This window comes from Carlito syrichta, unplaced genomic scaffold (genome assembly GCF_000164805.1).
Source record: "Carlito syrichta isolate Samal-C Ts95f unplaced genomic scaffold, Tarsius_syrichta-2.0.1 Scaffold304412, whole genome shotgun sequence".
Classification (NCBI taxonomy): domain Eukaryota; kingdom Metazoa; phylum Chordata; class Mammalia; order Primates; family Tarsiidae; genus Carlito; species Carlito syrichta.
Window position 1 is genome coordinate 138,135 of NW_007248508.1, and position 11,998 is coordinate 150,132.

Sequence of the window (11,998 nt, forward strand, 5' to 3'; positions counted from 1 at the left end):
CCCAGGTTGGGGAAGGGGCCACAACATCAGTAAGGGCCAAACTTTACCTGTACAATGTTCACTTGTATACCTAATCCTGAATTGTACCCCACATATTTAAAATAAAATATGAAAAACTAAACTGAAAAAAGAAAGAAAATTATTAAGATAAGATCAAAGCTAAATGAAATAGAGAGCCCTCCCCAAAAATACAAGGAATTAATTAATCGAAAAGCTGGTTCTTTAAAAGGATAGATAAGACAGACAGACTACTGACTACATTTAAAGAGAGAGAATGAATTTGAAGAAACACACTCAGAAATAAGAAAGCCAATGATACAGTCAAACCTGAAGAAGTACAGAAGGTTATCAGAGATAACTAAGAACACCTATGAGTAAACTAGAATGTTGAGAGGAAATTGAAAAATTCCTAGCAACACAAACCTCCAATATTGAAACAGGAAGAAATCGAAACCATAACATTCCAATAAATAGATCCATTGTTAAGAAACCTCCTCATCATAAAAAGACCTGAGACAGTTGGACTTCTTGCCAGAAGTACAAGAAAGAACTGATACAAATCGCACTGAATGTAATCCAAGAAATTGAGAAGGGAAGAATTCCCCCTAGCTCATTCTATGAAGCCAATATCATCCTGCTAAAAATACAAACACACACACACACACACACACACACACACACACACACACACACAAAATGGCAGAGAGAAGGCAGAGGACCAGGGAGGAGAGAGGAGAGAGATGACTCCGCACAGGATCCTAGGATTCTAGACACAGCTCTTATCGACTAGCTCTGTAAAAGTGGGAAGTCCATTAACTTCTCGATGTTATAATTCTTAAATTGCAAAAGAAAGCAAAACAAATATTTATACTTATCCTAGAAACTAGAGTAGAAGAATAATTGTAACCAACATATATCCATGATAAATCTACCAAATAATTTATAAAATAGGAGACAACTTTGAGAAAATATGCCAAATCTGCCACTGTTCTCTAGTTCTGCACGAATTAAAATCTGATTTTTATGTTTCGTCTTTTTTCTTTTTTTTTTGAGTTGGAGTCTCACTCTGTCACCCAGACTAGAGTGCAGTGGCCGCTCCCGGCCACCGCAGCCTCGACCTGCTGGGTTCCGGCAATCCTTCCGCCTCAGTCTTCCAAGTAGCCAGAATTACAGGCATGTGCTACCATGCCCAGCTGATTTTTTGATTTATTGTAGAGATGAGGTCTTGCTGCCCAGGTGGGTCTCGAACCCATGGGCTCAGGCAATCCACTCACCTCAGCCTCCCAAAGACGTGAGATTACAGGCTGAGCCACCAAGCCTGGCTTATGTTTCATCTTTAATACTAGTATAATCATAATTCTTCTGTGGGTTAGGATGGTGTCATTGGTTCTAGTACAGAGAAATTTAATAAATCTAACATTTTAAAAACTGATTTTCTTCTTTTACTTCAAGTGTAAGGAATTTAAGATCAAGGGAAGGTAAAATCTTAATTTGGATTCAAAGACATTAAATCTTTCCATAATGCAGGCAGGCTACATTCAGCTCTAGAGCTATGCACATCTCAATTTGTAAATAAATGTGTGGAATGATTGTTTAAGTTATAATCCAAATTGTCCATTACAAATGTTTTACCACAGGTTTATTAAATGTGGTTATTAGGCCTCCATACAGGGCCTGCTGTGTTAAGAGACAAACAGAAACAATGTGAAAGAAATCTGTCATGTAAATCAGGGCATGTGGATGAGAAGGAGCGCTCATTTCCTTTAAATAATAAAACCGCTCCCATTTGGGTCACGTCACTGCACCTCCCACTCTGCCAACTTGGCAGAGGACCTGGGTCAGCTCCTCCCAGTGCTGGACGTCTCAGAGTTTCCTGCCATGGAATTGTTGACAGAAGGCATGGATTCAGTGAAACCACATGACATTCATGTGTCTGTACATCAGAAAGCCTCAATTATTCTTTATTTCCTGGGGTTCAATCTTAGAAGCAATTTAACAGGATCAGTGTTAGAATTTAGAGGAACAGGAGAGCATATATGGGTGTTCACTCCAACCGGGAATCTGGGGTTGAGTTTTCTACATTACTTGAAACTCTGGAGGTCAGGTAAGGAATATGTGTCCACAGAGGTTTTAAGCAACAAATCGAGCATTATTCAAATAGATGTAAATAGATGCATGAGAGTAAAGATGGGAAGAAAAGTATGGCACCAAAAAGCAAAAGGTAATGAGTAGATGTGTAGATTCTTCAGAATATTGAATCAGCAATTGCTCTCACATAATTTCTACTCTATTTCCAAGCTATCTGCTTACCCTTTCTTCCTTACTTTTATATTTTATTCCCATTGTAGTTGTCAACTCTTTTAGTCCATAAGTATCAAGTTTTAATTATACTAGCCACAGGGTTTCTAGGATCTGTTATTTTAAAAAATGACTTGTACATAATCCCAAATTTGATTATATGTCAGGTAAATCCTACTCATCTTCCCTGCTCAAAAGTCAAGTCTCACTTCTCCAAAAAGCTTCTGTGCTCCAAATATCACATTTTTCAATATGTCAGACACTTATGAATAGTCATTTTCTGTATCATAACTTAAAATGTAAATATTATCTTTTATTATATATCAGTCTTATATAAGTTTCATTTTTCCAGTTAGATTATACATTTTTTTAAAGTTGGGGTCAAGCCTTAATCATTATCTCCCCCAGGAGACACAGAAGGTATCAATGATTGATTTGTTAGAATAACTTACTGATTATAAACTGAACCTAACAGATAGCTGTAGACACTCTGTCCAACAATAGCCCGGTATTCATTGTCTTCAAGTGCATATAGGATATTCTTCAGAATAGACCTTATGAGGCCATAAAAAAGCCTTCATAAATTTTAAGAAAAATTAAATTAAAATGTATGTTTTCCTAAGATAATTGAATTAAATTAGAAATAAATAAGATAAAGAAATTTGAAAAATCTACACATATGTGGGTATTAAAGAACACATTTTAAAATAACCAATGTATAAAATAAAAAAATACAAGATAAATTTAAAAATACTTCAAAATTAATGAAAGGAGATTATTGCATACCCCAAATTATGGAACACAACTAAAGCATTGTTTAAAGAGAAATATGTAGCTGGAAGTGTCCATATAAAGAAAGAAATGACAGATCTCAAATTGGCAATCTACCCTTATATCTTAAGACACTTGACAAAAAAGAGCAAGCTAAACACCAAGCCATGAGAAGAAAATCACAAACATTGGAGTAGAAACAAGTGAAACACAAAATAGGAAAACCACAGAGAAAGTCAGTGAAACCAGAGTGTGGTTATTTGAAAAGAACAATTTAAATGGACAGATCTTCAGCTAGACTGACCAAACAGAAAAGGGGAGGTGATATTTTTTCATCTATCTATCTAATCAATCTATCTCTCTCTCTATCCATTTATCTATATTTATTTTGAAGATGTGGGGTATAATTCAGGGTTAGGTATACAAATATTCATTATGCAGGCACCCTTTTTGATGAGGTGGAGAAAGATGATTTTTAAAACCAGGAATGAAAGAAAGGAACTTATTGTCATCTTGAAGAAATAGCAATTACTATAAAGTAATGCTATGAACAACTTCACGACATCATATTAGATGGCTTAAATGAGACAGACATACTTCTAGACAAACGTAAACTACTGAAACCAACTCAAAAGGAAATAGAGAATCTGAATGAGATTAGTAAAGGCATTACGTAAATAGCAAAAAGTTATCCAAAAAGAAAAACCGAGACCTATTTGGCTACACTGGCAAATTTTACAAAACACTCAATGAAAACTTAATACTAATTTTTCTCAAACTCATTGAAACTATTTGGAACAAACACTTAGGAACTCATCCTGAGTCTGATGTTACTCTAATAGCAATAACCAGACAAAGATAGTGAAAAAAAAAATCACACCACAGACTGATATATCTTAAGAACACAGACACGAAAATTAATGACAAAATAGTAACACTCAAAACAACCCTCTATCTATAAAATGATTATATAACATGACCAAGAGGGATTCATCCCAATAAAGAAAATTGGATTAAGATCCTAAAAATCAATTAATATAATACACCATATCAAGAGAATAAAGGATAAACACCCCATAATATATCTTAAGACCATAGATACAAAAATTCTTAACAAAATAGTAGCAGATCAAACAATCAACTACCTATAAAAGGATTATATAACGTGCCCAAGATAGATTTATCCCCAAAATGAAAAAATTGAATTGGCATTCTAAGACTAATTAATGTAATACGCCGTACCAAGAGAATAAAGGCTAAACACCACATCATTTCATTAGATACAAAAGAGCATTTAATAAAAGTCAATATGATAAAAATGGTTCACAAAATAAATATGGAAGGGGTTTTTCTGGACCTAATCGATGTCATCTATAAGACACAGCTAGCATCATACTCAATGCCAAAAGACTGCATGTCATCTCAATGAGATAAGGAACACAACAAAGAGTCTACTGCTGTCACTTCTTTTCAACATTAATCTGAAAGATACAGCCAGGGCAAGTAAGGAAGAAAAGGAAAAAGAGGAAATGAAACTACCTTCATTTGAAAATGACACGAGGGCTCGGCCACCGGGGAGCGGGGCCGGCGCGCGCCTTGGCCCCGCCCGCCCACGGCCCGTTCGGCCGTAGAATTGCACTTTAGCAATCATGGGAACGAGAGCAGTGTCCCAGCCTCGGTTTCTATTTACAATGGCGACATGGAAAAAATGCTGCTGGACGGAGTAGCTCCAAGAGTTCTCACTGTGACAGCCTACCTCGCTCACAGACACCACAGGATACTAATAGAGCTTCTGAAACAGACACCCATAGCATTGGAGAGAAAAACAGTTCCCAGTCCGAAGATTACATGGAGAGAAGGAAAGAAGTTGAAAGCATCTTGAAGAAAAACTCAGATTGGATCTGGGATTGGTCAAGTTGGCCCGAAAACATTCCCCTCAAAGAGTTCCTCTTTAAACACCAAAAGTGCACAGCTGCTCTCAGCAAGAGAAACACAAGTGTTGTGAAGAAAGGGGGCATATTCTCAGCCGAATTTCTAAAAGTGTTTCTTCCATCTCTGCTGCTGTCTCATCTGCTGGTCATTGGATTGGGGATCTACATTGGAAGGCGCCTGACAACCTCCACCAGCAGCTTCTGATGAAGAATTGGAATTCGACTTTGTTCATACAGTGGATTCTATCTGAGCTTGCACCGTAGCTAACTGAAGGGCAGTTAGGGTCCTTGGGTGGCTGCATCACTTGTGTTCATTTGCTCTGTAAATGCCGCATTCCTCATTTAGTGAAATGAAAGAACAGACACTAAAATCATGCTGGCCTATAATTATAACTGTGGGATCAATTAATAAGTATGTCAGACTGCAACAATTTCTTTGAATGTTAGATATAAACATCTAAGAATAAATTTTAAGATACTAGCCATGATGTACGAAGTATCTTAAAAATCAACTGTAACCTTAATTCAGATAAAATACTTTATATTTCAAAAGAATGAATAACATTGATAGTAAAATCACTACCCTAAGGGGTTTGTCCAAAATATTGTGGCCCTATTCACACTGTTGTAGAAAATACTGTTTAATTGAAATGGATGCAGGTTGTCTACTAAAGACTATGTGTAATTGTGCTAACTGTTCCTAATAAGTAATAAACAGAAGCTAAGGTACAGCCGCAGCCTCCACTGTAAGGTTCACACAATAAACTGTTCTCGGCTTTGCAGTGGAAGGACGTTTTCAGCCTTTGTGCTTGGTTTTCTGTTGGAGGCATCTCCTTACTATCTTTTCTTCTTCATCCCTTAGATTGCTGAATTTAACCCTATCCTTTGTGCCCAACTTTTATGTGCTCTTGAAATCAGCTTGTTCCAAGCAAATCTGTATTAACTTTAAAAGACTGGAAATGGAAAAAATAAATCTTTGCCAAATCAAAAAAAAAAGAAAATGACATAATCTTGCATGTAGAAAACTCCAACAAACCTATTAAAAAGAGCAATTCAAAAATAAAATTAAGAAAAAATTTGCTTACAATAGCACTGAATTAGGAATAATTTTAGCAAAAGGAGTGCAAACTGTACACTCTGAAAACTACAAAACATTGTTGAAAAAAATTAAAGATCTAAGTAAGTAAAAAGATATGGAATGAAAGACTCAATGTTTTTAAGATGGAACACCGGTCAAGTTGATTTACAGATGGAATTCAATCCTACCAAAATCCCAGCTGTATTTTTGCAGAAATGGACAAACTGCTTCTAAATTTATATGGAAACTCCAGAGTCCCAGTAGAGATGTTAGAGTTACACTCGCAAGGGGGCCTCCAGAATGTTAGGTCAGGCCTGTTGGGGTATGAGTATCTGGTGTGTGATCCGATGCTACATGAAAGATGCAAAGAATTGCACAGAAGTTATATTAGAAAGCATAGTTTATTTAAAAACTAAATTAGAGAGAGAGAGAGAGAGAGAGAGAGAGGGAGAGAGATGGGAGATTCACTTCCCCAAAGCAGGAAAGGGGACCAAAGCTTAAGAAAACATGACCTGGTCATAGCTCAAAGAACATATGGCCACACCAAAGCTTAGCAAGGCAATGGCAAATGGCTGCTCATGGTTGAGTCCTTTTAACCTTTCCCTTTGATGAGGAAGGTCATTAAGGCGATTGGGTAGTAGTCTGCTCCACGTCATCATGAAGGAACAGGTAAGCACAGGTACTGACATCAGGTGATGGACAGCAGGCAGACTGGTGGGCTAGTCACATGACTTCTGCCATGGCAGTAGGGTCTGTGTCTGTCATGAAGGTCACCAAGGGCTAATTAGGTTAACTTGGCTTTTATGGGTGGAGGCAAATACATGAAATAGAAAAGCTAATTAATCAAAACAAGCTGGGGAGAGGGGGCTGTAAAACAATGATCAATAGTTACCTCTGAGAAACTGGTTCTATCCTTGACTAGTGATTAGAAGGTAAGTTAAGTGAACCACTAGAAAAATATGAGATTTAGGCAATGATAAAATGGCTGCTCATTGGGTATATTAAATCCATGTTATGCTCTTTTAATAGACAAAAGCATTTTTAAAAGGAAGACAAAGTTGTAGGGTTTATACTTCCTGATTTCAAGACTTGGAACAAAGCTATGTAATCAAAACCACATGGAATAAAGGTAAACACAGACCTATACAAGCACAAGAAGTGCAGCAATACACTTATAGTTCATGCCGGCTGATTGATAAGGGACTAAAACCATTCTATGGGGTTTCATACTTTTTCACACACGGTGCTAGGACAACAGAGTAGCCATATGCAAAAGAATAAACTTGACCTTTGCTTCACATCATATCCAAGAATTAACTCAAAATGGGCCAAAGACCTAAAATTAGTGTAACCATTAAACTCTTACAAGAAAACATGTAAGTAAATCTTTGTGATCATGGATTGGGCAAGAATTTCTTACATAGGATGTCAACAGCATAAGCAATCAAATAAAAGGAAGATACATTGGATTTCATCAAATTAGAAGCAATTGTTTTGCAAAAGACACCATATAGAAAGTTTTAAAAAAACCCTACAGAGTGGGAAAAATAGTAAACTATGTGTATACTGATGACATTGTATCTAGAAAATTTAAAGAACTCTTACACTCAATAAAAATGCAAATATCCCCATTGAAAAATGGGCAATGCATCTGAACAAATGCTTTTTCTCAGTGAGATACACAAATGCCCAAAAGCACTTAAAAACCCCCAGGCTACAGCTTGTGGCCTGTTAGGAACCAGGCCCCACAGCAGTAGGTGAGCAGAGGGCACACAAGGAAAGTTTCATCTGTATTGACAGCCACTCCCCATCACTCACTTGACGCCTGACCTCCACCCCCTGTCAGGTCAGCGGCAGCATCAGACTCTCATATGAGCACCAAACCTATTGTGAAGAGCACATGCAAGGGATCTAGGCTGTGACTCCTTATGGAAATCTGTAGCCTGATGTTTGAGGCGGAGTTGAGGCAGTGATGCTTGTGCTGGCGGGGGAGTGGCTGCAAATATAGATGAACATTAGCAGTGAGGTTTGACTGCACAGAGGCCATCGTAAGTCAATTGCTTGCAGACTCATATCAAAATCCTGTCCATGAGTGGCAAGTGAGTTGATGAACTTCAACTGTACAGCTGCATCTGGTGGCAGACTTTAGGTCAGAAGCTGGCACTTATTTTAGTCTGTGCATGACCAACTTATTATTTTATTTACCACCTTCAGCTGAACCTCTTTTTTAATGGTAAGTTGTATAATTATTTCATTATATATTACAATGTCATAATAATAGTAATAAAGTGCACCATTAATGCTATGTGCTTGGATTGTCCTAAAACCATCCCCACCCACACTCCCTACTGTGGTCTGTAGAAAAACTGTCTTCTACAAAACCTGTCCCTGATGCCAAAAACATTGGGGACTGCTGCTTTAAAAGATGCTCAAAATCATGAATCGTTAGGAAAATGCAACCAAATCCAAAATGGATACAACTTTGTATCTACCAGAATGGCTAGAATAAAAAAGACAGGTACTAACCAGAGTTGGCTAGAGTATGGAAAAATGGGAACTTTCATATGCTGCTGACTGGGATGCAAAAGGGTGCAGCACTTTGTAAAACAATCTGGCAGTTACTCAAGAGCTACCACAGGACTGAGCAATCCACTTCTAGGTATAAACCCAAGAGAAATAAAAAAAATATGTACACAGAATAACTTGTGTATGAATATTCATGGCAGCATTAATCATAATAGCTAAAATGTGAAAGCAACCCAAATTTCCACCAACTAATGAATAAATAAATAAAATGCTGAATGAACCTAAAAATCTACTGCAGTATAGCCATAGGATGGATTTTAAAAATCTATTTATTTCTCATTCAAGAATAAAAATGACTGAAATACAGATACTACAACATGGATAAACCTTAAAAAACATTATACTGGTTGAAAGAAAGTAGCCACAAAACACCACATAATACATGGTCAAATTTGTATTCAATGTTTAGCACAAGCAAATCTACAGAGACAATAAATATTTCAGTGTTTGCCTCAAGCTGGGAGGGTGTGCTTGGGGAGAAATGGGAAGAATTTCATTTTGGAGTGACAAAAATATTCTAAAGTTGATTGTGCTGATAGTTGCACAACTCTATCAATACACTTCTGGAAAAACATTGGAACTGTACATGTTAAATGGTTCGATTGTATGGCATGTAAATTGTAGCCTGATAAACCATGGAGAATCTGATGGATGTTTGAAGCATTTTAGCATCAATGGATGTTATGTATTTGGCAAGGGTGTTCAGTTGTCACATGAGCGAGAGGCCCGTCCAGTTGTCAGTGAGCTTTGGGGAAATGGATGGTCATCACGTACTGTCACCTTCTATACATGGTTTTTACATGTACACCAAGCAAGAATGAACAACAACACGTTCACCTCTTCATGGCTTCCTCCAAGTATCTCCCTCCTGCTGCTCAACTTAGTGTTCATCAATTCCTGACCTTTTTTGAGATAAAATCTATTTAACATAAAATTCATCTTTTGAAATTGTAGGCTTAAAGATGTTCTAATACATTGACTCTCTCAAGCATTTATCAAGCTGTGGAATTCCAGAGCATTTCCTGCACTCCAAAAGGAAACGTTGTACCAGAGGATCTGCTTCCAGTCCCTCCTCCTTTCTCCCCTGTCAATCACTCACCTATTTTCTGTGTGGATTTGCCTGCACTGGGCATTTCATACAAGTGGAATCATGCAGTGTGTAGCTTTTTGTGTCTTGTACTTAATGTGGTGTTTTCAAGGTTTATCTGTGGGGTGACTTGGGACAGTTTTCCAGTTCTATTCATGGACAAATGATATTTCATTGTGTGGCTATGCAGTGGTTTGCTATTGCTTGCAGATTCTGGATTTGAGAATACTCCTACTTGCTAAATTTTATTTGTAACCCCAAATCAGTACTTGTGGAGATTTTGTGATCAATTGTGGACATTTATAAGATAGGGAAAAATTAGAGCCACCTAACACACACGTTCTCATCTGAAATTGAACATAATGATGCTCCATTTTCTCATTTCAGCCCAGGCTGTAAATAGCATCTTGCCCATGGCCCATTTAGTGCCATACTTTTTCTCCACATTTTTTAGCCTCTTGCTATTCACTGTTAAAGAGGCTCCCAAGCCAGTGCTGTCTAATGTTCCTAAGTGTGGGAAGGCTGTGATGTGCCTTACGGAGAAAGCATGTGTGTTCAGTTGTGAGTTGCGGTGCTGTTGGCGTGAGTTCAATGTCAATGAATTATAATGTATGCAGAAAAAGGAAGCAGGGATTTTTCAGTCTGTACGTGAGGTCACTCTGGAAATTGCAGAAAAGACATCCATCACGTGTGATGACATGGCAGAAAAGACCATTGGATTCAGTGTGAAATGTGTTGAGGCTTGTACAGGAGAGCAAGTTCTTGAGACTAATAAGACTGTTGTGTGTTAAGAGGATCGATATCTCACTAATCGTTCCACGTTCCTGAGCTTAAATCATTCAAAGGCTATGCAATGATTTGTAAAACTTATATATTAAATAAGGTGCCTTCAGATGGAAGCATACATTAAATAAAGCTATGTATGGATCAGTTGATGAAAATACGACCAGAGACTTCAGACTTCAGAAACTTAATGTTGTAATCCCCTAGGAACAATAGTTCACATTCTCTAATTCAGTGTTTGTGGTGATTTTATGTAAACAATGCTACTATAACTATTTATTAATATTGAAGAATACAGATTGCATTATGCAATTATTTATAAATAATGTTGGCATTAACATTTCTCTGCAATCTTTGTGCAGAAACAAGTTTTCAAATCAGGCTGGATACCATGACTGGAATTGATGAGTCATGAAGTAATTCTGTGTTTAATTTTCTGATGAATTGCCAGACCCTTCCACCATGGCTGTACCATTTATATGAGAGTTACACTTTCTGTGACCATTATTTATTCAAGAATTTCTTTTGCATGAGCCAATGCAATGACCATTCCAAGGAAAAGTTGTTTCTGATCTGCTATTGAGGGCCAATGAGTTTTTACTTTAATGTATTCAAAGGGTGTAGTGTTGAAAATGATACAAGAGTCATAAAATGATTTTCAACTATGGGAAAAAACAGTGAGAAAATGTTAGAGTCTCCATATGAACTCATCATTGAAAACATATGGACATCACTGATAGGTGAAAATCGATCATTCAGAATTTACAACTTTTATGTCAAGTTGGTTTGGGGTTGAAATTTCCCAAGCCAACTTGGTGTGGAAGAAATAATTAATGAGCTAAATAGATGATTGGCTCCTATAAATTTGTCAGAATTGATTAAGGAGAGATGACATAGTAGAGAGTAAATAAAAATTAAGAATTATGAGAGAAGCAACGATAGCTTTCAATAACTTCAAGTAGGAGCAAGAGAGGGAGAATTTGATAAGATCAGGGAGAAGAGATGATTAATTTTCCAGAAAGAGTGAATGAATAAAACCCTCCAGTGTAAGTTTCCAGGGACCCCAAATAGGATAAATATAAATCAACTAAACTTAGACAGTTCTGAGCTGAAAATCAGAATGCCAAGGAATAATGTTCTAAGATTGAAAACAGGCAATACACAGAAAAAGGCACTGTCAACCCCAAGTTCTATTATATCCCAGAGAGGCTGTTATTTAATAAAATGGGAAAGCAGAATATTTATATCTGAGAGAAGTATCCACTTACACTAAAATATCTAATAGAGGACACTCTTCTAGAAGAAGAAAATGAACTCTGGAAGATAGGCCTAGAATGCCAAGTTTGAAGATGAGTAAAGACTTTGGTTAATAAAGGGAAAAGTTAAATGATCATGAACTGGGTGGTGACTGAAAAAGGTATGTCCAATCAGTTCCCCCCAAATAGATGCATAGTTGGTCTTCAG

At 37.1% G+C, this 11,998-nt stretch overlaps 1 pseudogene; it reads left to right on the plus strand.

The window, feature by feature from the left end:
* Nucleotides 1–5,419, plus strand: part of LOC103262257 — a 7,760-nt pseudogene extending 2,341 nt beyond the window's left edge.
* The last annotated feature ends 6,579 nt before the right edge of the window (nt 5,420–11,998 follow it).